Source organism: Cygnus olor, chromosome 16 (genome assembly GCF_009769625.2).
Source record: "Cygnus olor isolate bCygOlo1 chromosome 16, bCygOlo1.pri.v2, whole genome shotgun sequence".
In the NCBI taxonomy this organism is placed as follows: domain Eukaryota; kingdom Metazoa; phylum Chordata; class Aves; order Anseriformes; family Anatidae; genus Cygnus; species Cygnus olor.
Genome location: NC_049184.1, coordinates 6,744,733 through 6,771,861, shown reverse-complemented (window position 1 = coordinate 6,771,861; position 27,129 = coordinate 6,744,733). Strand labels below are relative to the sequence as shown.

General features: G+C 37.5%; 1 protein-coding gene and 1 long non-coding RNA gene across 11 annotated transcripts in view; one reads left to right on the top strand and one right to left on the bottom strand.

Moving 5' to 3' along the window:
• Positions 1 to 6,767: 6,767 nt before the first annotated feature.
• On the bottom strand, positions 6,768 to 15,794 carry LOC121079010. 2 transcript variants are annotated; one of them, XR_005824829.1, is made up of 3 exons: positions 15,685 to 15,794; positions 13,818 to 13,998; positions 6,768 to 6,846 (listed from the first exon to the last, which is right to left on the bottom strand). It is a non-coding gene; the product is annotated as an uncharacterized LOC121079010 (long non-coding RNA). The 2 variants fall into 2 exon arrangements; XR_005824828.1 differs by lacking the exon at positions 6,768 to 6,846 and adding an exon at positions 12,736 to 12,845.
• Positions 15,539 to 27,129, top strand: part of SULF2 (sulfatase 2) — a 158,684-nt gene continuing 147,093 nt past the window's right edge. For 2 of the 9 annotated variants that reach the window (XM_040575812.1, XM_040575816.1), the window contains exons 1-3: positions 15,788 to 15,869; positions 15,981 to 16,245; positions 16,756 to 16,840. The gene's annotated coding sequence lies outside the window, so the exon portion shown is untranslated. Of the gene's footprint in view, positions 16,486 to 16,606; positions 16,715 to 16,755; positions 16,841 to 27,129 lie in introns of those variants that run through there. The other 7 variants (XM_040575805.1, XM_040575815.1, XM_040575813.1 and 4 more) reach the window with 6 other exon arrangements.

The following is a 27,129-nucleotide window of genomic DNA, read 5'->3' as shown; positions in this document are numbered from 1 at the left end:
TGGAGGAAGGAGATGTCTGCTTTCTGTACGCAAGTGTGGGTGTGGAAAAGGGACAAAAAGCTTCTCAAGTGTGGGTGTGGAAAAGGGACAAAAAGCTTCTCAAGTGTGGGTGTGGAAAAGGGACAAAAAGATTCTTAAATTCAGCCCCAGCTCAAACAATTGCTCAAGCTGGATCAACACGATCCTTTGGGATATTGAAGCAGAGATGGGGACCTTTAATCCAGCCAGACAGCCAAGACATAACTCAGAATCTATCTAATAACCTGATGTTTTTTTAAAATATATATACACACGTATATACATACACGTATATAGAAAAAAGTATATATATAATAGAATGGTTTGGGTTGGAAGGGGCTTTCAAAAATCATCTAGTTCAAAACCCTGCCATGGGGAGGGACACTTCCCACTAACTGAATGTGTTATAATATACAAATCTGTAATATATATGTGTATGTATGTGTATAAATGAACCAAGTGATCATTCCTAGGTATTTCTCAATTTCTTTGTGATGGCCTGAAGGCTTCTTTAAGGTGCACTCAATTTTAGAATCAAGTGTTCCTTTACTCTGACAGACATGGTGAAGCAACATACCCAGGCACACACATTTTATTATTTGGAAAAGATGACGGCATCCTGCCTTCATTTGTACTAAAGGTTATGAGGTTCATGCCTGCAGTTTTCTTCCAATGAAGTAACTCAATGGACCTTGAAACAGAGGCATCAATTAAGGAAATTTTTAGCAACTCTTTCAAATAAAACTAAACATGTTTGGTCACAAAAAACACAGTGTGGGGCTGTAATTTTAACTTGTTTATAATTTTTTTTTTTTAATTTGCCCTCTGGATTTCATACAAATCCACCATAAACAGTATAAGCTTCACAGTTACTGACATGTATGACAACATTGCACCAGTCGCCCACTTTTCTAACTTGGAAATCAACTTGAAAAATTATGGCCAGAAATGCATATTTTGTTATACTTGCATATGTTATACTTATTTCTGTAAGATCTTAGATTTGTTAATATTATGATGAAAGTTGTGACCTCATCATATTACACAATATAAAGGGCAAAAAATAGCACGTGTCAGAATTTTTACAACACTGTACATCAATTCCCTCACCTTCCTTAAATCATGACTGAGAACTCAGCTTGGATTCTGCCAGGGAAATTGTTTTCAGTTACAATAAAGTGCCTTCCTGAATGTACGTCATTGTAGTACAAAGCACTTCCCTCCAAAAACGCTTGATTGAGCTCAGGTGCTTAAGCTAGCAACATTTCACTACATTCTGATTAATTACCTCTATTGAAAATCTGGAAAAATCTCTGATCTGTCCAATATCAGCCAAATATAACAGCAGTCTCTATTATTTTAACTATTTCCAGACATAACAAGTGAAAAATCTAGGCACTGAGTAAGAATACCATAAGTTATAGAGATTACATCACTTTATTACAACGAAGAGGCCAATGATGTATGCAAAATGTGAACTAAATTATATTTTAGTAGTACCATAAATTTCTCCAAAGTTTAAGCTGTGCTGTATATAGAGCAAACCTAGTATACGGCAGCTTAAGGAGGAGATCATAAAAGAGCCTGCTATTTCAGAATACATTTTGAAACCCCTTAAGACTATAAACCAGAAGAAAAATCTTTAAGGGAAAAAAAAAAAAAAAAAAAAAAAAACATAACCCTTTTGACAGCACTGCTGACTGTACCAGCAGAAGCTCTACCCAAATAAAATTTATGCGAGACTTTCAGATGTCACACATTTTCATATCACTATATAATGTCACTAATAGAGTGAAAATACATTAACCTAATAAGGAAAGAGTTACTACTATTTTTAAAACTTAAATGTATAAGAGGAAATAATATATGAAGGATAGAACTTCTATTCTTTCCCAATTTGTTAGCAGAAAGCAAAGGCAAGGAATTCAGGTGAGACAGCCACATCTCGGCCACAGAAACAAACGGGCAGAAATACCAGCATTTGATTCTCCACATAGGACAGAATATTTAACTGCATTGGCTTGTATTTATCAGTTAACAACCGCAAAAAACAAGCAGTTCTTCAAAGCTTACTCTTCTGATCATATGCCAGAACAAATAAAGCTTCAGTATGAGGTATACCTTGTTAACCTTACCCTGAATTTTTCAGCTTACCTATGGATTTAGGGAATGAATCTGTCCAGCATACTATATATATATATATAAATATATATATATATATACACACACACACAGAGCACTGTCTGTGAACTTTACGATAAATGTAAATGCTAAACACACTACAACCCCAGCTGTAGATGGAATAGACATACATTTTCATTACTTCTTTTTCTTTATTATAGGTTTCAATGTGATTCAACAGCATACAATACGGTAAGACATATCTCAGCACTAACAAGGATCATTCCAGTGAAGTAAGAGACATCAATCAACAAAAACTGCCCCGGATGGCTCTTAATTTTCAGGGGGCACCTGCCTGTAGGCAACAGAGAAACTGAAACAGGTAAACAGGTGAAAGTTTCACTTCCTTTGAAATAAAAAAAAATAAGTAAAGCAATTAGGGAGGAGTTGAACTGTAACGTCCCTACTGGGCACGTATCCTACAAACAAAGATAGCACCTTGCAGTCACTCATAGATTTTTTGAAAGGCAGCAGAAACATCAGCAAAGTCACATTGGGTGGGAGGCTGAGGTAAAGAGAGGCTACCCATTGATTAAAGTGCAAGAAACAATATTACTCAGATTCTTAGCAAAGCTACATTTTGGAATGTCATGTCTTTTGTTCTAGTCTTCAGCCAAGATCCTGTTTCTTCTTGCCTTAAACTAGACTATCGCAATTTTGACTTCTATGCTTTGGGCCATTTAAAGTTGTAAACAATATACCTCTGTTGAGGGTTTTGTTTCTTTTGCTGGGAGATACAGGTTATGATCCATGTTTCCACTTTTCACACAGAAAAAGATGAACAGATAAAATAAATCAAATTAATCAGATTAATTAAAACATTATCTGAGCAGAATGGTATGTAGCTGGTATTATACTGGTTATTATACAGGCATATAGCAAGACAGGATTCTTCACCCAAGATGATAACAATCAAGTCAAAAGATTAACAGGATGGTTTGAATAGGTAGTAACATACTCAGGTGTTGGGGCCAAACTGGAAGATCCAATCATGCAGTTCTCGTGTTTGCTTCATTTTCAAAATTATGAAAAATCAACTTCCTGAGGTCTGCTCTTCTTCTGTGGCAACAATCCAAAATCTTATAGCTTACGTTTTGAATACTGCACACATTTGGGATGATTACTCGAACACATTATTGTGACTTTGGGGAGAATGTGAGATCAGGAGGTCAGTTTTGAGAGATTTGGTTTAAACGTTACTGAAAGGAATAAGGAGTAAACAACCGAGAAGTTCAAAAAATGTGATCAGGATAACAATTCATGCTTCTTTGCAACACTGCTTTATAAACTAAAATTTTAGTCACAGTATTTCTGTTCATGCCAGTCAAGTGTTAAATTGTAATTTAATGTTATCAGCTGAAGTAGACCAGCTGGCACCAAAAATCCCTCCAAAAATAATCTTTCAGAAAATGGATACTTTGAAATAAATTCCAGAAGAGTTTCAAGCTGCATAACATTATATCTGGCAATTTCTTTCTAGAAATTTAACCATCTTCCCAATGTGATTCAGATCCTAACATTCCTTTTATGTTAGAAAATATGCTTACAGGCTCTTTTTCCCTTGGTTAAACTCTCTTTTTTGGATTTCAAAGTTAATTTCAAACCTTAGATAGATAAATGCTTTTGCACTAAGTCAGTAGAATGGCAACAACAAAGCCTACAATTAAACCACGGTCTTGAACTGCTAGCAAAAACAGCAAAACTCAGCATATTTTTAAAAGGAATTTGAAAAAGTCACAAATATAATCAAATAAACCTGAAACCTGTTCAGCATTTATCATCTCTATCCTTTGATGTTTTCACAGAGAGGTATAGAAGTCTCATTTCTCAAAGTCTTTTCCAGCACAATGATGTCATCTACTCCTCTTGTAGCTCTTACTTGCACTGTATTAGCTGTTTTTTTTAAACTTATAAAGAATTGTTGACAAAAGTATATACACATATGCAGTACATACAAGATAAAATGTTTTTTATCATTACTATTAAGAATTTGGTGGATAATTTATAAAAAAAAAAATTATTTGAAGGAACTGCAAATCCACCTTGGATCTATCTGGGACACTTATATCAAACTAATTGCGCATGTAAATACATATTTTCCCAAGTAAAATTGATATTTGATCTGCAAATAAATATTTTTGCACTCTTCCTTACCAAGCATACCAAATACATACTTTCATTACGGATTTTTTAAATGAACTTTTCTACACAGGAGCACTCCCTCCTCCTGGCCTACAGTTCTGCTAAGGAATTATTCTAGACTGGTATCTCTAAATGATTTTTATCCTCCACAACATCCAGATTTGGTCTTTGGCACTTTGGGTCTTACTTAATATGTCACCTGTTACCAGAGTACATCAAAGCCCAAAACATAAGAAATAATGTCACCAGTGTCTGAAGGTTGGGAAGCTTAATAAGTTATAATAGGAACGAAGCAACGTCAACAAAAATAGCTACTTGGAGATAAGCAAAAATCACCGCGGGACAAGAAACTCCTTCTCCACTTTGAAATGTTGCACTGTGGTAAATCAGAATTATAACAGTATTGAAAAATTTCACAAATATATAGCCTGTGCAAATTGTGATGGATTAAAGTTACTTTTTAACTTCTGCTGGAAAGTTTACTTAACTTTTATTAAATTAAAAACAAAAAAGTTTTAAAAAAACTTTTATACAAAAATGCTCGCAAATTTTTAAACTTAAAAAAAATAAGTTAAGGTACCTGTTGACAAATACCCTTTCTTCAATGAAAACTTCAGTTTCAGTGAAGATTTCTGGAACGCTGTGTCTATACTTATTCTGGTTAAATCAACAAACTTGCTAAGACTGCATCTTTTAAAGAGAACTTTAAAAGCTTTGTAATAGAGCCACCTAACAAAACATTATTGCAACAAGACTCATGATGGAATTATTAATCCCTCAAGATTTAAGATGGAAGAGAAAAAAATACAATGCAGATCAGGAAAAGGTATGTTGTGTAAGTTGAATTGCATCGCCATTCAAGAGCGAAGAATCTGGCCCAAACATCTCATAATATGCCACAACCTTTTTCACTTTCACAGTAAATACACCTACAGAACAATTAATTTATCCATGTTACAGTGTAGTTACACTCATAAGGTATTTATAGAGCATAACACTAAAGTATGTGAGTCCATTCTCAACAGCCTGACCAGATTAGCCATCAGGGAGCACAAAGAGGTGTAATTAAATGGCTCAGCTGGGGATAGTGAAAGATTAGTGGTAAACCACTAACCAACAAGCTAGGATGGAGCACAGTAATGCCACAGGCTCAACCCTGAAGGAAAAAGCTGATAATCCCCAGTTAAATTATTTGAACTGATATCTACCTCTAACATTACAGTAGAGACCAAATTTAGCTCTAGTGCTACTACAAGTGCCAATACTGCACTGTCAGGAAACATCTTAGTGTGGTTCTAAGACACTGATGCAGAACAGCCTCATGGAGGTGAGGGAACCAGAATGGTGAGTGAAACCTGGAGACTATTTAAAATGTTTTTGCTTGTTTCTTTGTTTCAACGAATTTATTAGCCTGGTAAACAAGTGGGGTTTAGGAAAGCACCTTGGTGAACTCTCATTGGGGGGTTGTCTAAAATTGTGAATTCTCTCTGGTGCTATCTCCTTGCTGGAAGAACACTGGGTTACATTTACAAAGGAGACATCTTTCCAAGATCTGGTACTTGAAAATGCCAATATCTTCTGAATCGCAATGCCTTGCATGCAAACACTTGAAATTCTCAAACTTGTTACCAGTAGTCACGCAACAGTTTGCCTCTACCTACTCAGGTCCACTGCCTTTGGAAAAATAAAAGTGCTCAATGTTTGTCAAATTCAAAATATCAAAGAAGCTTCAAAACAAAACCGTATGTATTGCAAGAGAACAAATGATTAAGTTCTTTATGTCAAAACAGGAAACAATTATAAAAGAGAAATTACATTAATTATGTAAATGGTTGTTGCAATGTTTTACACATTTTCTGTTGTATGGATGACTCCCTTTTTACATACAGTAATAAGTTTGTGAGTTTATTAACTCACAAACTCTAATGTGCTTTTAGCTTCTTATGTTCTTAATACAGGTAAAAGCTTTGATGTTTATATTTTTCAAACAAAGCCCTTTGTTTTCTGTCTGTTTTATGTGCTTCTAGGACATGCACCTAACCTAAGGATGTTAAGATTGGTATTTTGCATCTTTGATGGCTGAAATGTAGTATCATAGGTTGAAAATAAAAAAAAAATAATAATAATTTATTATTAAATCCCTACTTCAAACAAAAAAAACCTACTTACTCTTCATTGTGGCTGAATCCACACTTTGTATCTACAGTTATCATGGTAAAATACTAAGACAGACGGTGCTTAGAAAAGGAACTGTAAACAAAATTCTATCTGGAATCAGCATGAGTTTTCCCAAAGGAAATGCACCCAGTTTCTTCACAGTAATAGTCAAATATTCGTGTTAAGGGAGAAACAACTATTCCCAAGAAGAGAAGATAAAAAGTTAAAGAAACTTAACCTCTTAAATGCTGTAAATTGACTACTCATCTGAAAGAGTCATATCTGTAGCATCTAGATATATGCACAGGACACGCACACATGGAGAAGATGAGTCACACGGATTCAGACCTATATTTAAAAAAATAATACTGAAAGTCTCTGTGTGTCTACAGAAGGTTCAATTTTAAAAGCCAGTATTTCAGATCTTCTCTTTCTTTATACCAGTTGGAACAGACAGAAGCCAAGGTGGCTGTAAGCCAGCTTTACCTCAGCCAGGGATTCCCTCTTGCAGGGGAAATCTCAGCTGCCAACTCTGGAAAGCTTTACAGATCGTTTTACTGCAAAGGAGACTGCACACAGTCCAGGATATGGCTTAATATTTCTTTCCCTACTACAGTGAATTTTATGGCAGTTAGTACATCTAGAAGACCCTTGCCAAAAAAAAGGAAGATGGAGGTCCATATACAGCAATGTATCTGGAGCTTAATTTTCCACTACCAATTCAAAGTAAGTATAAATGTTGCCATTTCCATTAGCTCTGTCCTTACAGTTTGCAGTGGCTTTGCATAAATGTAGATAAAGACATTACATGGTGGGTAAGGAGTAAGAAAGTCTATTTTCCTTAGTACAATTGTGATTTCTCCTTCAAATTTATCTGTGGTATAAAGAACATGACTTTCTTTTATGGAATAAACAAGATGGAAATAACTAATTATTAAAAAAAACTTGCATTGGACTGACCAAGTCGTAAATGTCATGTCAAAATTGAAGAAAAGTGCCTAAGAGATATTTCACAGTTACTTATAGTCAGACTTTTGTTACTATCAAAAGTCTATGTTCAGAAAAATAATCATAAAGCAGCACATAACAGAGTAACTGGGAGATAAGACATATGAACTTTAGACTGAAATGGACTTAAAACCAACAGTCAGTACATTTATCTTTGCTGCTCTTTTCTAGAAAATCTGAAATGTCATCTATCAAAACTTTTAGATTATGCTCCAGATGTATTACTCTGTATTATTCAGCATCAAAAGGACATAACATGGGTTGCACAGAAAACAGAGGGACTAACTTTTACGTTCAATCTTCAAACAATAAAAGCCATTCATCTAAAAATGCATATGCAACCAGACACAATCCATGTTTTCAGGTTTTACAGCTCGGTCAGCTGACCATAGTTCTTAGAAACCCTCACTGTGACCTCACTTCAATAGTGGTTGATACAAATGGAGGGTTGACTTTTGAGTTTTATGGTCAAACAGAAAGAAACATGGGTGATTTCTTTATATGTGCCTATTCTTTTTTGACCACAGTAACCTTCTCCTGTTGCAATCACAAAGTGAGAAACACAACAGATGCAACTAAATGTAATTTAAGAATGTAATACAGTTTATATGCACTTCTCCTTCATACTCAGTTCTCTGATGCCTTGTGCTAAGAAATAGGTTAAACAAACATATAACCAGTTCGCTCAAGCATTGGAGATGAAAGTTCAAATGATAACTACATCTCAGCAGGAATAAAATACAAAATTGATAGGGAATTTCATTTTTAATGATATTACCTACATGCAATTTTCCTACAAAAGTACCTGTCACAAATGAAAATGTTTCATTTAGGGAGTATAATGATTTATTATTGATGCTAAAAATATCAGGAAATCATCATAAATACATCACAACTCAGAAATCTCAAAGTCACAAATAAATCCACCCAGCCAATGGCAGTAGATTTGAATTCCCTTTCTAAATCCTTACTGATTTAGATAGAGTTACTAACTCCTATCCCTTTGCACACCATGTGCTTATTGTTTTCTATGTTTCAGTAGCCAGAACATGATGATTTATCTATTTTAGGGCCAAACTCAAATGTGTAGACTTCAGTAAAAGCTCTTGTCTTGCAAGGGTACAGTTCCCATGCACATTTAGGGTACTCACTTGTAAACAACAGGTGACAATTTTTTTTTTCTGCAGTTAGTTCTACTCTGACAGCATAGCAATAAACATTAGAAATGATTATACGTGCTTAAGTTTACATTCTGCCTGACAAAGAAAAAAAGACAGGTTTTAGGCAAATCATGATCCTTGCAGGTGCTGTGTATCAAACTAGCTTTTACTGTGTAACACTTTGGGATATAAGAACAGCATTTGCTGTACTGTATGACATCATATATTGAAAAAGGACCCTGTCTGGGTTAAATTGATTAATAAAAAAGCCTTCTGTTCTAATGAATTTTCCAAACAAAACTTTGATCCTTTACAAAAACCAAAGAAAATGCAAATCATGTTTTTTACAGTCTGGGAAACTTCAACTTACTTTGGTAGGTTTTCATTTCAGTGACGAACGGGTTAAAAAACAAACAATGGCCTGGGCATTTATCCCACAATGTAGTTTCTTTCATAACAACCATATAATAGAAACTTCTGGGTGGGTTTCTCATTTGCTGCTCCTGCTTCCTAGAAGCTGCACAGCTCAGTCCCTTCCCCCTCCATAAATACATTCAGATTTCTCTACTCTGCCAATACAAAATTAAAAGTAAAACATAAAAGTAAGGTCTGTAGCATGTGATGGCACTGTACTGGGACCAGAAATTTCTTTCTTTGTAATTTCTCTATATAAGAAGAAATCTTTTTTTTTATTATTATTTCTGATGCTTTATAGCAATGTTACAAGAAGCAAGAAGAGTACAGTGTTCACAAAGTACACTTGTTTTCTACATAAAGAAAGGTATGTGGAAAAAGGATGTGTTATTGGGACATCTCCTTTATGCCAGATACCCAATTTACACTTGGAAATCCAACTTACATGTAAGGCTGTTTGACTTTAGCCCAACACTTGTCCATCCTTCAAAGACAGACATGATTAAACAGATGCATGTAGTCCCAGGAAAACTGTTACCTATATACAGATTTACAACTTAAAGACAGCATAAATAGATACATATTCAGTGCATATATTTGAGAAGATTAAAATGCAAAAGAAGTTCTGCTTTTGCACATGACCTCTGGTCCCTAGCACAAGCAAATCCCTTCAAGTCAAGCACCTTTGAGAGCCCGGAGATTCCAAATGTTGTTTCATACATATTGAGATATATCTCACTCTTGCAGGTCTGGTTTGAGTCCAGTTATTAAGTCAAAAAAAGGAAAATGGCATTTCTGTTAGTGATTTTTAAGTGGTAAAAGACTAGCAACTAAATTCAGATGTGACTGTTATTCAGATAGTATGCCCCAAAGGTCAGGGAGTGTTTGTTTTATTTTAAGGCTCAATATATAAAAACACACATAGCATATATAAGTTGGATACTGCCTACCTATATGTGAGATATTGAACAGTTATCATGGTAGAGCCTGTGGTAACCAGTGAAGCTTGAAAGATTTGCTGTATAACCAGAAATCCTAGATGCCAGAAGATCTAGTTAAGCTGTCACAACTGTTCCTGCTTTTCTTAATAACTATGAACCTATGCTTGTGTGGCCTAGCCTATAGCTGCACTGTTTACATTATTACGTCTTAGATCTATAGCAGGAAGCATGATGAAAAGATTTAAATCCAGCTCGTGAATTAACCTGTGTGATTGAAGGCAGTAGCAGACCAATGCTTGCTTCTGGTGAGGAGTTAAACTCAGAGCTGATTTAAAGTCGTGAAGAGTACGTACTTTTCTGTTCTCCATCTACAAAGTACAGATGTACTGATTAACCTACAAGGGTACCTGTAGTAGCACTGTACATGTGAAACACAACTTTCCAGATACTGTAAGAAAAAAATCTGTCATAACTGTTCAATCCCTCAAGAATTTTTTAAGCAAAGAATTCCAATAGAATTCTGCAGAGATTGCATTTTTGTTGATTTGTGATACTTTTGAAACATACAAATAGTTGAAAGATCCACACGCTTGTAACCAGGAAAGATGCCACATGCACATTCAACCCACACCAAACAAAAGTATTAGATCTATGCATAAATCTGTATATGCAAGAGTGAGTAATTTCACAGTTATTGCAAGAAACTGTACTGTTAGTTTCATTTTTAATTTGCCTGGTTCAAAACGAAATCATCAATCATGAGACTTGGAGCATATTTCATGGAATTACTTGATCTTTCTCATTAAAAATACAATTAAAGCATGTCACTCCTCTATGCACATTGCATATGTATGTACAGGCATGATCTATTGATACAATCACAACTTTCTGACTTCAGTGAAATTGCAAAGGTTCATTAGAAAGGAAGAGACAGAGAGCCCTGGCAGTTCTGAGATCTTAGGGGGTCATTTATTGTTGTAATAAATTTCATTTTTCTATCTGAAGGGTAGAGTCTAAACACTGTAATAGAGCAATATTGAGGTATTTATTTTACCTCATTTTTTCTTCAGCTGAAACACTAGCAAGGGAGTGTTTTTCAGGTTGGCAGGCAGCCAGTCATTTCTCAGTAAATAATGTGAATCCTGTCCTGCAGCATAAAGCTGTACATCTTTTCAAAAAATGTTCAGTCCCCTGCTAAAGTCCAAAGAATCTTTGCTTACAAAGTGTCTGCAGAAACTTCTATAACACGCAACTCGGCCTAGGCTTCTCCACTAGATAGAGTTCTTTCTTACTCTGTCTCTTTTTATCCCACTGAAATGACTTCTTTTACTCCTCCTCCTTAAGGTACTTCTCCTCAATATACGAGAGAGAAAAAAAAAATTCTTCTATAGACTACGTAAGGTGTCTCAGACTGTCTTTCACCCAAAACCTGAAAAATTCTGCTCTGTAACTTCTGGTGCTAGATGCACAGCTGTATCAAAGCAGACATGCAATATATGCAATTGCTCAGACAGCATCATTGGCAGGGCTCCATTATGACTTATGCATACTTGTAGTACATAACGAGTGTTCTGTGAATTTCAAATTAAGAAATTTGGTTTAGTTGCCAGTAGTTGATGTTGTAAATAGGCTCTGAAAGGGTAACTTTTGGATACAGATCATTCAGGCTACTCGCTGGCAAAGGCATGTTTAGTGTCCTTAGACAGAAGGACAGAAGCTGTAGAAAATACAAAGCCAAAGAGTAAGGGTGAACACATCTAGACAGGTGTATCCTGATAAATTGGACTGAAAAGGGAAATTCCACATTACAAAGGGAGTGCGATGAAAATTCAATCAATTTTATGCAATGTAGAAACCAATACACTAAGTTTTGGAAAGTTAGAAAGTCAGAAGAGAAAGTAATGTCTAAGCACGTTTGGGTAGCAGAATGAACTTGATGACTGTGATCCTTGTGTCAGCACAGCAACCTGCCTTTACGTGTAACACATCAAAGAGAAAGCCGAACTTGTGGAAAGAGGTAGAGGCTTTTTTAAAAACAAAACAAACACACACACACACACAGAGGTTCGGTGTTGTCTTTTTGTGTATCATTTGGCACCTCAAAAAAGGAAAAGATTTACAGCCACTGTTAAACATGTTCCTTGTAGCTACCCAAATGGTGTGCCTTAAGCAGATATTGCTCCAGTATTGACCCTTTGCACGTGTGCACTCACTCAACCAAACAGCACAGCTCAGGCTTTAAAATCCACAACAAAGCCCAACTGTTCAGTAGAAGGACTGCATGCTTTGCCAGAATTCAACACAGAACAGATTAATTAATCAATGTTTGCAAAGCCCTTTGAAATGGAAAAGTGCTCTGAAAGCTACAGATTTCTATTACTCAAAACTTCCCTGTTAGCACTGAAGTTATAATCCATTTCCCTTAATGTGTTATAAGTAAGAGGATAGGAAACATGGCATTGCAGATACCGATTACCACAATTATCAAAAGCCATGCAAAAACTCGAAGTTTTGATAGCTGTCTTTACACAGGAAGACTCATCTTTAAGTCAAATAGAAAATTGTCTTATCTTCTTAAGTTCAGACAGTACTTTATGTACTTGTAGTACTGTCTATTGATATTGTAGTTTTTCTTTTTTCCTTTCCTATAACAGATAGAGTTGTTGATTGCCAGCAGAAGAGATGGCCCTGTGGGGTAGGAACATAACATTTCACTTACCATCCGCTGGCATTTTCAGTGGTTAGCACCGTCCATCAATGTTTTTGTTTTCTCAGTGGTGTCAGCACAGAAATGACGTTCCAAATGTTTTCATTTCTGCAGCTTCTGAGATGAATTTGCTTGCTTAGGTAAATTTGCTACGCTATCTAAGTCTAGGTTATGCCTTGCAACATTTAAAACAGTACATTCATTTTCCTAACAGTTCCTGAGTCATGACTGGCACATAACCAAAATTAAAAAAAAATAATACAGCTTTCGACAGTATATAAAAAGTGGCAACATTCCCACAAATCTGCTTTGTCTTTATAACAAAGCAGCTTCTTTCTGACTAAGGCTGTAAGGTATGTTTCTGATTAGTTTACTCAATCCTGAGATATTTTTTTTTTCCCACTGGGAACTTAACGTATATCACATGAAAAAAATAGGGCTTTAAAATTCAAACTTAATCTTTACATTCACATGCTGAGTTTCACTCTCATGTTTTTGGCTGGTTCACTTCAGAGATTAGCCTGCTGCAAGATCCAAACCTGAACCAGTGGATTATTTGAGTCTTAGGGTTTGTTTTCAAGTTCCTGCTAGTATTTAATTACCGATGTTATTAATGGAATTTGATATATCTTCATTTGGAAAAAGGCAGATGGCAAGCACTAATCGGAAGTGTTGGAATGATTGTGCTAATGGATCTTCTAAGACATTAGGGATTTAAAAAAATTGATTATTGCAAATAATGGATACCAATATTTTTTAACTCTACAGAAGCATCAGCCTAACGGGTTGCATTTCTCTCACCTTTGCATAAAGAAACCATGTGGGAAAAAAGCTACAGGTTAACTATATGTAACATGCATATACAATTGGAAATATTTTTAATGTATACAACTAAGTAATAAGAACTGTGATGAGCCAAGCGAGAGGATGTTTAAAAAAATAAAAAACAAGCAACTGACTTTGGAATCAACTACTGTCAATGCATTTTGCTTGTAAAATAAAAGACGGAAGCATTATTTTTGGACTTAAGGCATAATTTCTAAACTTAACAAGTGATTTATTACATCTGTGGACTGAGACACCACTTACCTGTACATGCTTTTGGATTCTGTCACAACTTCTTGAAGAGCTGAACAAATTATTTGTATTTTCAGTTTCTGGGGCCAGTTGTTTGTCTATGGACTGTTCCATTCCTAGCCATTATTTCTTCGAGGTCTACATGTTACAGCATGCAAAGTGATGAGCGTCTCTTTATGATTATCTTTGGTACCTACGACAGGACAATTGGTTTAAGATGTTAAATGGAATTGCTATGTATTAGTAAAATCAATAACAACAACATTCTTAGAATAGCAGGAGAAAACCTTGTAGTAATGGTAAAAACACTATCTCAAAATTATGACAATGAGGCTTGATTAGAATATATATGGGAATAACTTAGGTTTGAGAACAGTCTTACAAAATTAATGGAAGATTTACCAGCTAATTTTTCATTCTAATAATTAAAACTATATATAAACCGTTCCTTAAAAATATCTTGTAATGACAAATTCTCCCTTCAGACTTATAGACATTCTGCATGCTTACATGAGGGTAAAATTTCATGCATCTGGAGGCTCCTGAGGAAAAAGGTAAACCATTTAAAGTATTTTTGAGTATTAAAAGTAATTGTATTTTTGAGTATTGTTGCAATAATAAGATAAACCTCAACTGTATTGAGATCCTCTAATGCAAAGAAAAAGCCTTCCTAGTGGGTTAGAAACGTATCCCATCTTTGAAAAGTGTCTATTAGGAATAGCATGTACCATATGACAGAGCATTGGAACAGGTTGCCCAGAGAGGTTGAGGAGTCTGCAAGATCCTCAAAACCCAGCTGGATGTGTTCCTGTGCAATGTGCTCTTGGTGACCCTGCTTGAGGAGCTGGGTTGGCCTAGATCTCCAGAGGTCCCTTCCAGTATCAACCATTTTGTAATTCTGTGTCATTTACATTTAATGACAGTGTTGGGGTAGAATACAAATGGTTGACTATTTCCAGGAATCATAATCAGTCCACACACTAGTTTTAAACCCAAAACTCTGCTCTGAAACTGCTCTAGTGAGAAATAAGAATGTGACACTTTCAAAAAATGACAAAATTTCATTCAGAATGTGGTTTACCATATGTAATAAATATGTATTTTTTCTTCTCCAGCACGCATCTCAAGACTGTTTTGTTAACTTTAAATTGTTGGATGCTGAAAAGAATTTGCATGATTTTCTTGCCATGTCATCATAAAAACATTACCCTGGAACCTGTCTGGAATAAAATAAGCTTCTCAGTCCCTGGATTTTCGGTAGAGAATCAACTGAAGATGTAGGGACTGGATTAAAGAGCATCATCTGGGAGGTCCGTAGCAAGGAAGATATTTTAAAAATCTCTTTCTCTTCCTTTGTATCTCTGTAAAGTGTGAGTGCATTTCAAATCGGTAGGGAGGTATGGAAAAGTGAGAGGTAAACCTGGAACGATGGGGCTGTTTTGGGTGGTTTACAAGTACATGGCAAACATCTGTGCTACTTCCACTTGGAGTGGAGATAGGGACCCAGAATATGGGATCCTGTCCATAGATTGTCCACGTATCTGTGGAAAATTCTTCAAATTAGGAACGTGGAAGGCTAAAACTCAAAGCCATTTAAATGGTCAGAGTCTTGACTCTCCTGGAACAGCTTCTCCACAGGAGATGTAGAAGGAGTCTGCTCCATGCCCCTTACAGCAGGCTGAGGCACACTGCTCCGTGCAGTACCACGGCCGGCCTCCCCACACCGCATGTGGAGAGCCCTGCTTTAGCGTTAAGTGGGACGTGAAGAAGTTTTAATAGGCCAGGATTTTATTCCTCCCAACCCCAAGAGGATCAGGCTCCCCCTTCCCCCCGCCCTCAAGTTTTTCCCTGATCTCCCCCCAAAACCTCCCTATCGCACCTGGCGCCCGTAGCGGGGGCCATCCCCAGAGATCTTCGAGATCTTCCTCTCCCCTCACCCTACGGCCATGGCGGGGCCCTGCTGGGAGGCGCCTACCCGGCAGGGAGGGAGATGAGGGGAAGGGACGGCGGCTGTGGGGAGGGAAGGGCACCGAGGGGACGGGGAAAAGCAGCGGCGAGCCTGAGGTGAGGGGGTCAGGAGAAGCGGGCACCGCCGCGCTCCCTCAGCGCGCCGGGCGACGGAGAGCGGCCGGCGGGGCCCTAAAGCTCCCCTCACGCTCGCCACCTCCTCCGCAGGGAGCCCCCCGGGCGGGGAGGTGGCAGCGCTTGGAGGAGGCGCCTCGCAACAGATGGTTAAAGCCGGCTCCTCGCCGCGGCCCGTATTGGAGGGAGGGAGGCAGCGGCCGGAGCTCCGCGGAGCGGCGCGCAGCGCCCCCAAGCCCGGCTTCGCTCGCTCCCGGGGCGGGCGCTGAGGAGAGACCGCCGCCATCCCGCCACCCCTGCGCCTCCAGCCCTCGGCGGCTCCGGGCCACCTGCGAGTTTTAACAGCCCGCCGGGCGCTGTGAGTAACGCTGGGCCGGGCTGAGGCCGCCGGGAGGGCTCTGGCTGCGGGAGGCCCTGAGGGCTCGGCTCCTCAGGCTACCGCCGCCTGCGCTTGAGGAGGGCGGGCGAGCCGGAGCCGCCGGCTTTGCCAGCCGGAGCCGCCTTTTCCTCCGGTTTAACCCGTACGCAGGGAAGGTGCGGGAGCCGATCCTCCCCGGGACGGGCGGCTGTGTGGACGTCGGGCAGATTTTTATCACCTGTGAGGAAAACACCCTGCCATTCGGTCCCTCTTCCCTTTCCATCCCGGCTTCGACGCTGGCGGCGGCTAATTACCGGGCTTTCCTGAGGTGCGGGGAGCGGCCGGCCCAAGGTCACGCAGCGAGGCGGTGGCAGAACTGGAGAATAGCTTAAAAAACTTCTGGTGCCCGGTCCTGGACTCGGCTCAACGAGGCTGCAGGGCTCCGGGCAGGGACGGGGTCCAGCTGTAGGTAGGTCTCTGATCAGCTCGTCTTTTTGTTCTCCTTCAAAGGGTTGCCTACTGATGTGAAGCCACACAGAGGTGCAGTGTCCGTGCTGTCTCCCTCATCTTCTCTAGCCTGCGAGCATGTAAATGAGTACGTATATAGTCTTACTTTTCTTTGCTAATATTAAGTTCAGTAGATAAAAACAGAAGTTATTAGTTAGACTACATTTTGTTAATTAGACTACATTTTGTTTTCAGGTTTGTGGTGTTAATAAGTAATGTCTGATATTAATAGTGAATGTCTTCACATGCCGTCAGACAGGAATTATCAAAAAAACCTTAATTGCTTGGGTGTTAACTGTATGCCAAAACTAACCTGCAGTGCAATGCGTTTTATGCATAATGCATGTGAGAGGTTTGGTGGGCCATGTCCTAAAACTAATGTATAATGGGTTTAAGAGTTCTCCAAAATATGCAATTTCAGTAATTGTCTTAATATTAGCTATTTGCAAAATGATCTTTTCTTCTTTCTCTCCTTATCTCTAAATGTAATTTTTATGAGTTCAGATAAAGGTATTCTACTGTCTTTTGCCCCCACTAACATTCAGTGTTTCTCTGAAGTTTCTTATTGCATGGAAATATACGTTATGGTTCTAAGGATGATGCTTTGACTAAACATATTAGAGTCCTCTAAGTAAATCCTCTTCATGTAATTTTGCAGGGCTTTGCATTTCACACCATGTCATGCAGCGATGAAACTTAAACAGTTAAATGTGCTTTTTCAAAAACTGACCCCCCCCATCTTTCTCAATTTTACCTTACCCGTTCTGCTTGGTTATGGGGGGTAAGGAAATGGAATATGAGAGGTTTAGGAAAGCACTCAGAATAGTAGTATAAATAGGACAGATTTATTTTTAATTTGCATTAGACAGTTCAGGTGAACTCTGGACTCTCTTCAAAACAAATCTTGGAATTCAAGGCAAGGTTCCTGCGTGATGGGGTCTTCTTACTATAGATTTTGTACTTTGCGTGTGGAGGGTTTTTGTGTGTGTATGTGTCTTTGTTTTAACCTCATTCAGAAAACAATGCATTATTCTCAAAGTAATTAGTGGACTTTTTTTTTCTGTGGACGTAGATATTTGCAAAAAAGAAGAAACCTATTTGGGCTATGTAACACTTCTTTTGGAGCAAGGATTCCTTGCAAGGAGTCTTATTTCAGGTAACTTCTAGCTAGAAGAGTTTGACCTTGCTGTATAAAACCCTATTGATTAGTCATATGTTTCAGTACCGATACTTTATCATTTCTTTTAAATGGATAGGAAAAAGTCTGAAGTCAGTTCACCAAAGTAACTTGCATTATTTCATTAATCAAATTATTAAGTTAAAATAGGTGATGCTTTGCTATGGCCTTCTATGTTTTGTTTTTAAAAATAGCCTGTGTTGCATTGTTGGCACTTTCTTTCAAGCATCTGTTACAAGGACTTCAGGCAAGAAGAATCATGGGTGCTCATCTACATAAACAAAACTCAAAATGGCTCAGTGATGTCAAACTTGGAAATAAAATTGATTTGCTTACGATAAGTTGGTAACGTAACTGAAAGAATAGGACTGTTTTCTGTTGCAAATGAAGAAAAAAGTGGTGGAGTAAAGCAAAAACTTGTGCAGTATAGCTGCAGAAATATTTTTGAGATGCTAGAATTAATACTAGGAATAAAGATAACTGTAAATAGCTTCCTTTTTACTATGGAGCTATTGCAAAAAAAGATTCACAAGCCAGTAATCAGTATGTACTGTCGTCTTCTGTTATTACAGTGGAAAGTGGAAATGGAAAAATAAATACCTAATATCTTAAAGAACTCTACAACTTGGAAAAGGTGTGGATTTATTTAATCTTCCCTTCAAAATTGTTTTTAGAAATAATTAATTTGAATTTCGGGCTTCTTGCTTAGTAGATAGCATAGAATGATTGAAGTCTTTTCTAAATGACTGTGCTCCCTGAAAACACATTTTTCTCTTTTTTCCTCTCAACATCCCTTCCTCAGCCACCTATGAATTTCAGAATAGAGCAAAAGTGAGCTCAAGAGCTGCTACCAACCCATCAGAGCATTTTGATTAAAGTTGTTTGTGAGATCCTACTTCTGTGAAGAACGCTCCGTGCTTTTGCCAGTTTCCATGAAGTGTAGATAAGACCTGCCTTTCTAATCTTCCCTTGCAATACCATTGATAGAACAGATTCTCATTTTTGTCAATAGATTGGGCTAATTTCTCAGGCTGGAGTGGGCATTCTGGAGAATGAGATACAGGCCTACATTTTCAATATGAAATCAGATGTTCCAGAATGCTTATGGGTTTTGAGAGTACCTGGATTTATTCCAGTGTAAGCTATGATTTGATCTGAAACCTGAAGAGGTGTCACGAGTGTCTTTTGTCATTTGTTTTTTTTTTTTTCCTTCCCATTAGTAGTATCTAATACACTTGGATTTCTAGTTAATCTTTCAGAAACTGTCTGTATTTCTCACTATTGCTTGTTGCTAGTTACCTGCCTCTACCCTATCCCTCTCATGCATACACACCCCAAATGGTACATATGGAGTGAAAATGCAAGTTTGTTAAAGGAGGTTTTCAACTAATTAGTGGTTGACCTCTGTAGGAGGAGAAAAGATTTGTAATACTTGTGAATATTGCACATATTCAGAGAACATTCGGACAAGTCTGAAATATTACCTCAGCTTTGTCTAATTGCTAGATATAACCATGCCTTTCTACAAATACAAATGCTGAAAGTCCAAAGGTCTTTAGCAAGAAGCAGCATCCAAAGAAGCGTTGCTTCTGAGGCAGTAAGAACGTCTTAGTAAACAGATAATTCAATCTTCCCTCTTGTAAGGAGTTGTACTTGAGTTCCAGTGTTCCCATAACACGGGAAATGTATGCCAATCTCCTGTGGCTGCCACAGGATCTGTCGTGTGCAGATCTGTGCATGCTAATATCTACTGTGGTCTTATCTTCCCACAGTGCAAAATTCCATTTTCTGTATCAACGCAGTTTATATATACAATTGGGTAACACTTCTTTTCTTTTTTTTCTTTTTTTGTGAGTACAATAGTTCAACAGTTTAACCTAGACCCACCTCTGTGTCTGTGGATGTGTGTGTGTAGGCATATTTTATTTATATATATATATATATATTTACATGTACACAAGAAAGAGGGGGTTATGTACTTGTGTTCTTATTTCTCCAAATCCTGGTGAGCGAGATTTCCCCTGAAAGTGTTTGAGATGATGTCTTATTTCTGCAGTTTGGCTGTGGTAGGAAATCTGTTTCGGTGCTCAGAATGACACTAAAGTGAAGTAATTAATGTGAAAGATCAAAAAACATAACAATAGGAGATCTTATTCAAGTGCAACTTTCTGTAAAGCTGAATAAGAGTCATTGTTAAGCAGCTATTACTTTATTTAGTTTTACAACACCTTATTTTATGCTTACAGCCTTTGTAACGCAGATACAGTTCCTACTCTAAATCTGTACAGAATAAACTGAAGTAACTAAGCAGATGAAATATATACAGTGACATGTTGACATTTCTAATCTGGTCTTGTAGCAGTGACGTTTTTTTTCCCATGTGAACAATGTAGAGGCTTTTTATGCAGTTAGTATCTGTAAGGAGCTTATTACAAATCTTAGTTTCATTATTTTGTATTTGTCACTATATTTCTAGTGTTCTAACTGTCTTACTTTTTTCCCCAGTAAAATCATGAGAGTAATTCATAGTTCAGTGAGTTTGAGCAGTTTGTGGTAAAATACAAGTTTTGATGTGTGATCGCTAGTACTAATTAGCATGGTTAATGGATTGTTGGAAGAGAGCGTCAAAATAAAGAGGTGTCTGTTAGGCTTCTCCAGAGTTGTCTGTAATCTGCATATGGTATTCAAAAATAAAGGTAGTATCTTTGAGGAAACCACTATAAATATCGATACTTCACAAGGAGTAACAAAAATACTGGTTAAAGTTTCATTGCTCCAGAAAGACATGTCCCATTTAAAAATAGGCAGCTTCTTATTTGAAGCTTCTAAAAAGAAAGCAATTGAATTGCCTATCTTATCTGAAGGTCTTCGAGAGGCAGCAACCATTGCAGAGGCCTGAAACTATTGATCCAGGAGGTAGGAAGTACTATAACGAGTGGGTCTGGGGTGATCTGATAGTTCTGGCCAACTCTGACTGGGTCAGTGAATATGACTACCAGGTTTAATAGATGGGGTCAGTGTATTTAGGAATTTGGCATTTTCTAGAAATACTTGAGAAAAGAAGATCAGGGATCATCAAGATGCTGAAGTATGTCAGAAGGTGATGTCATTTGCATCTGGAAACCAAATAAGGAATACTTCATGAAGCTCCGTGCACATTTAAGAACAACATTTCTGATCCTTCTCTCATGCAAAATATCTGGTAGAACTCTTCAGAAATGAAAGGATCTTAATATTGGCAGGTCTTCACAAGGCTTTCTAGTTCAGTTTCCCTTCCTCGTTTTCTGCTGTTCCCTTTTTGTCTTTGTTAACAGTAGTAACATGTTTATGCTGCATTGTTAAAATTGTGTAAATTTTCTATTGGAGTGTGCAGATAGGATAAAAGTAATAATAAAATGCGTGGATTTTTTTTTTTTTTGGGGGGGGGGGGTATAATTACAAGGTTGTTTCATGTGAATTTAAGTATGTGTAGTGAACAAGGTTTGCAGCAAACTCCAGGTATTAATTTGTATTGTTTGGCTCACTAGTTCTTAACTGTCTCTGTACTGCTGTATCCTCTCCAGTGCAATTAAATAGTTATTGTCTATTGTCTTTTGAACAAATGTTTGTGTATAGTTCCATTGTTGGATGGATTTCCCTCCCTCCCCACAGCAATGAATAATTTGAATTGCTTCAAAAAAAAAAAAAAGGGAAAAAAAAGAAGTCTACATGACTTACTGCTATAACTTTTGAATTTTGGATATAACCTCAGATATCTAATAATAGTGTGTAAATTATTCATATACTAAGATAAATATGTCTGGTATTGTTCCAGTTCATATCCTAAGGTATCCTTAATCCAGGTCACTTCTGTGATTTTAATGTCTTTGGGGTTCCTTTTCCCTAATTTTACTAGACTACGAGTCATATTCATCACCAGTTTTTACCACCTTTGTGGTTTTGTAGCCAACATACAGCTTGTGCCTTTGGAAAGAGCAAAAAACTAGCTGTGCCACTGACTATAATGTTTAGAATTATTGACTTGTTTTTTAGTAAAAAAAGAAATTAACTTTGTTACTAATCAGGGTAAGGCAAATATCTGTTATTAATAACTTCAAGATGAACATTAGGTGTTTTAGCTACTGTACTTCCTTTGTCCACGATTATTTTGAGGTATATTCCACACATACAGAGTAAATAACTTAAAAATAATTTAACTTTCAGTTTTCATCCATCTTCACTTTCCCCTATGTTTCAGTACCAGCAAGATTTGAAGGGCTTTCAAAAGAATCTGGCTCCTTTAAATCATTCTTACTTTGTTGGGGGAAATGTGTAGAAGACATCAGTGACTTACAGAAAAATTATATGCACTTAGAAAACTTTTTTGTCATAGTTTTTGTGTGAGGAAGCAAATTACTGTACAGAACGTACCTCATCTGTACACAGAGAAGGGTGAAAAGGCGGTGTGACTTCTGCCATCTATTTCATTTGACACGTCTTTGGATCTTCCTGTATATCTAGAAATACTGTGATGCAATGGTTTCTGTGACCCACTTGGATTCTTTTCTGATTACTCCAAATCCTCGTATGCTGATGAAAGTGGAGGCAGCTGTAAGACTGAGATAAGTGAGTTCCAATTAGTGCCTTTAAGTCACTGTCAAATGATCTGTCTTTAGTCACACTTGTCTGGTAGTCTAACTACAGAATCAAGGCAATTTTAAACATTTTTTTAAAATTTCCTTGAATGCAATATTTGCATGGTTCCTTTTCTCCTCAGTGCTGTCTGCTGGAGAACAGACTTGCAACCAGTAGTTAACTATGATACAAGACCCTGTAGGTTCTGTAGCTGTTCACAGTGTGACATTAATGGTGTTAGATTAGCAACATCAGCAATATTAACTAATTTCCTCATTCAGACCGTGACATTTGTTTGGTAAAAGGATCATTAAACATATGCAAACATCCTATGTGCAGTAAAAGGTCTTTGGGCCCTGACAAATGATAAATGAGAAAATTACCAGTTGTAGGAAAATGTAAATATTCTTTGGAAATCTGTCCTCTGGCAAGAAAAAAATGTTCCCCTCTAAGCCATGAAGGATTCATTATATTCTTTTCACATCTGTAAAGAAAGCTAGAGAATATTTTACATACTTAACGCATATCTTGATGTCTCTCCTTTTCTTTCGGCACTGCTGTTGAATTGGGATTTGTCCCGGTTTTGTTAAGCAAGTACTCCAGCAGTGTGCTGCAGAAAGAAGTGCTATAGCCTCAATTAACTCCTCCTATAATCTTCTGAATAATTTTGAGTCCATCTTATATTTTTGTTATTAACAGCTTTAGGTTATTATTTTAATCAGCTGTAATGCAAGGGATTAAAGCAGGGGCTCACATATTGATTGCCTTTTCGTCAGATGACTCCATAATTACTACAGATGTAATACAAACTTGCATGTTAACTGATGAATGTATTTATCATGGCTTCAGGGAAAGGCTTAGTCTAGTTTCTGACAATCTTGAGTGATTCTTTTACACTTGCTGTCTCCAGCTGTATAGGATTTCTAGTGTCAGGTTAGAGAACTAGCATCACTAGCTTCAGAACAGAAAAGCTTCAAATATGGTGTGTTTGCAGTAGCTTATTACCTAGTCCGATTCATGGGTAAAGTTTCTAGCTGCTGCAGCGATGTTCTAAGGCATGACTGAGTACTGTATTTCAGCCACTGCTGTTTGCCTCATTAAAGCAGTGGCTCAAGTTCCTGTGCTGTCCCACAATAAAACTCTACTGTGAATTCATCCTGCTTTTATCTTGTGTTATCAGTGCAGTTCAAAAAGAGCCCCACAGACTTGATAGTTTTTGTCATCTTCAAAATGACAAAAATAATCTTCTGAGACTTGAGAACTTTTTGTCAATCTTTCCAAGAATGGAGTTGTTACAAGCTATTAAAATAGCTGTTACATTAAATATTAAAAACTTTAAAATGGCTGAAAGAGTTGACTTTAGATTAGCTAACAACAGTATCTTTTTTCCCTTCCACTGGTAGCTAGACTTGCCCATAGCAACCCTATAAAATTGTGAGAGGCTTATTTAATTTTTTTTTTTTCCAAAATTGGCCCAATCAATTCCATTGCCTGGAATGTCTGATATTTCTGGTCTTGGTTGTGGATGCTTGATAGTTTTTCTAGGATATCATTCCCAAGCTAGTAAGGCATGTACTTCGATGTATGATAAGATCAACTAATAGCCAAGCACAATCTGATGCATTCATGCTTTTCTAGATGCATGTGGGCTGTACCACCCTATACCAGACTCCATAACTCTGATTCAGAAAAGCATTTTAAGAAAAAAAAAAAAACAACTTCAGTATAGCAGAATCTTCTAAAAAGTAAAGACTTCAATTTTTAAACGAGCACTGAACTGTGGGAGAAGAGTTGAGGGAGTGGGAATAGAGCCTGAATCTGCCAAGTTTTGTGCAGGATGGTATCCTGTATGCCCCATGATGTTTTGGTACTAGGAGATGAACAGAGCACATTAGCACCAGTAATGCTTAAAAGCTGAACCTGGAATGAAATCCTTTCCTCACTTAAGACTTTGGCTGCATTTCTGGAGACTGAGGATATGATTTGCATCCCAGCTTGTTGGGTGCTGTCAAATATCAGTGTTTTTTATCTCTTCAGGAATTCTCATGAAAGCTCAAGGCTGGAACTACCTAGGAGGAATCTGGAGGAAAAGGAATAAATTGAGTTATGATCTAAAATATGTATTAACCCAATTAGGGAATACTGAGTTTATTGGATTTAAAATTCCCTAGGTTGTATAAGATTTTGACACAAACAGGTCAGCTTTGTGTCTACTGTGGATAAGACAAGGTAGAGCAAAATTGCAGCAGGTGAGATTTGGGGTAGGCATTACATTTAAATTAAGGGGAAACTCCAGTCTCATTTGAAGTTACAAACTTGAGCCCTTGTGACATGAAACTTTGGACATTCAGTTGGTTGACAGAAGTTAAAACTTGATCTCAGCTGGCAGACAGTGTTTTGTACGGACTTCTTATTTTACGAATTTATGTCTCAGGGCTTTTACTAGTTGTTTGCTGAGACTAGTTGTTCCCTTTGTCTGTTGGACTCTCCACCAGTCTCTAGAGCACTGGAAGGCAGGCAGAGCACTTAGATATTTGTTTTAAAGGTAGGTCATGCTCATGCTCTTTTATCAGTTGACTGCCAGATCTGAAACTGAGAAAATACTGCTTCCATGTCAGACTGGGGCCAAAAGGACTGTTAAGCAATAGAAGTATCCATATTCTTAGAATTAGATGATGACCCGAACTGAATTTCTTCTTTCTTCAGATCCTAAGAGTTTGAGAAAGTCTGTGATTTCTCTTCTGTCCTCTGGAGATAGTGTGTTGTGTGACTTGCTTTTAGTGATCTTCAGCAGGGGCTCCTTATGATATGCTTGCAGTATGGACATACACTGTGTGTTTGCCTGTATCTGCAGGGTGAAGTTGTTTTCCTACCACACTGCATTTCAAAGACCTGGAGTTAAATATCCAGGAAAGCTGCAAAACCTCCTCTTGAGAAGGTTAACAGGTTGGACAGTCATCACAGATACACAGAATCGTTCAAGGTGGAAAAGATCTCTAAGATCATCTAGTCCAGCTGTCCACCTACAGACAAAGAGGAGCTCTGCATCTCCTTTCTCCCATGGAGTAAAGGTCTGGGCTTGATGAACTACAGTGATCCTTTACTTTTTTTTTTTTTTTTGAATTAGCTCTCTATTATCCATTTGTACTTGATTGGATTGCTGAGATGTAAGTATATAATGCTTCCCACATTGTTACTTAGAAAGTATAGCTAGTTGTTAGAACAGTGTATGTTAGAACAACAGTAGTATTAAAGCACAGTTGTAGTAGTGAGTATTAAGTTTGAAAAGAAATTCCTTTTTTGATGTATTTTAAGTTTTTCTACTCTACACGTTAACAAAACTCCTTCAGTTATGGAAGACTTATGTTAGCTTTGTGTTTATTAGCAAATTCACTTAGTGTTGATTTCTCAATCTTAAGAGTGTTGTTATCAGGGTGAATATGTTTGTCTGTATCTCTTACTGCGTGTTTCTAAGACAGACTGGAGACAATGCAACTATGGTAGCAAAGAGGTTGGTGTGGAAGAACCACATGAGAATAGGTTCTGCTTCTCAGTTTTATAGCACTTGCTCATTTTCAGTCTGCTAATAACATCAAGGCAAGCTAGTTTAAAACTAGCTGAGGCCAAAATTGGAGCAGTAATAGTAGTAGTAAGAGCCTGCAAGTGATATTTGTGGGTAAGTTGGTGAGCAGAAGCATTGTGGTGTCTTAAATCTTAATTGTAAAGATGTCTTACAAATGAGACACAAGTACCATTTCTACTTCTGAGCTTATATAAATATTCATTTTTATGCAGAATTTTAAGTTTTTTTTCCCTCTAAAATTATCCTTGTATGATATTAGGGGAAGAGAAACTGCATGTGTATAGATGAAATTCACTAAAACCTGCAGAAACAATAATTGAAAGACAGCTTTCCTATCCTAGATTTTTTTTATCCTAGATACTTTTTTTTTTGCAGCACATACTTTGCTTCTACTTGTGTGTGTGGTTTTTTTTTTGTTTGTTTTCCCCTGCATATGTATGTAAAATAAGAATGGAAGTGCTAAGGAAGAACAGTTTTCTGCCCACGGCTTCCGAAGTGTTCTTCAAACATTTATCTCATAGATGAATTACTCACTTCAAAGTCATTCTTAAATCTGTAAGGGGAAAACTTCCTACTATCAATTGCACTAAAAGGCAGAAATGTCTCTTTATTCTTGTCTTATTTAACATTGTCAGCCTGTGAGGCAGTAAAGTTTTAATGCCTGATAACTTTTCATTATGGCAGAATTGTTTCTTTCATTATCCATGTGCTGAATTTTGCTGTTCTTGTTCTCGGGGCACAGGCCTAGGTACCAACATCATACTGTTGGTATCTTTGCTTTCATTAGCCTTCCACATGTGCACCCATATCACCTCCAGCGATAAGAAAGCATTTGAAAGGTTTGAGATGCTTACTGGGAGTTGCTGATGCTTAGAAACCTGCTGCCTGTCTCATAGGGCCCAGTCTTAAAACCCAGCAGTTTTGTCTGCAGGTGGAGTCTTAGGCAATCTTCCTGTGACAGCACTGGTGAGGGAGTTGTGGAAAGGCCAAAGGGGGTCTCTAA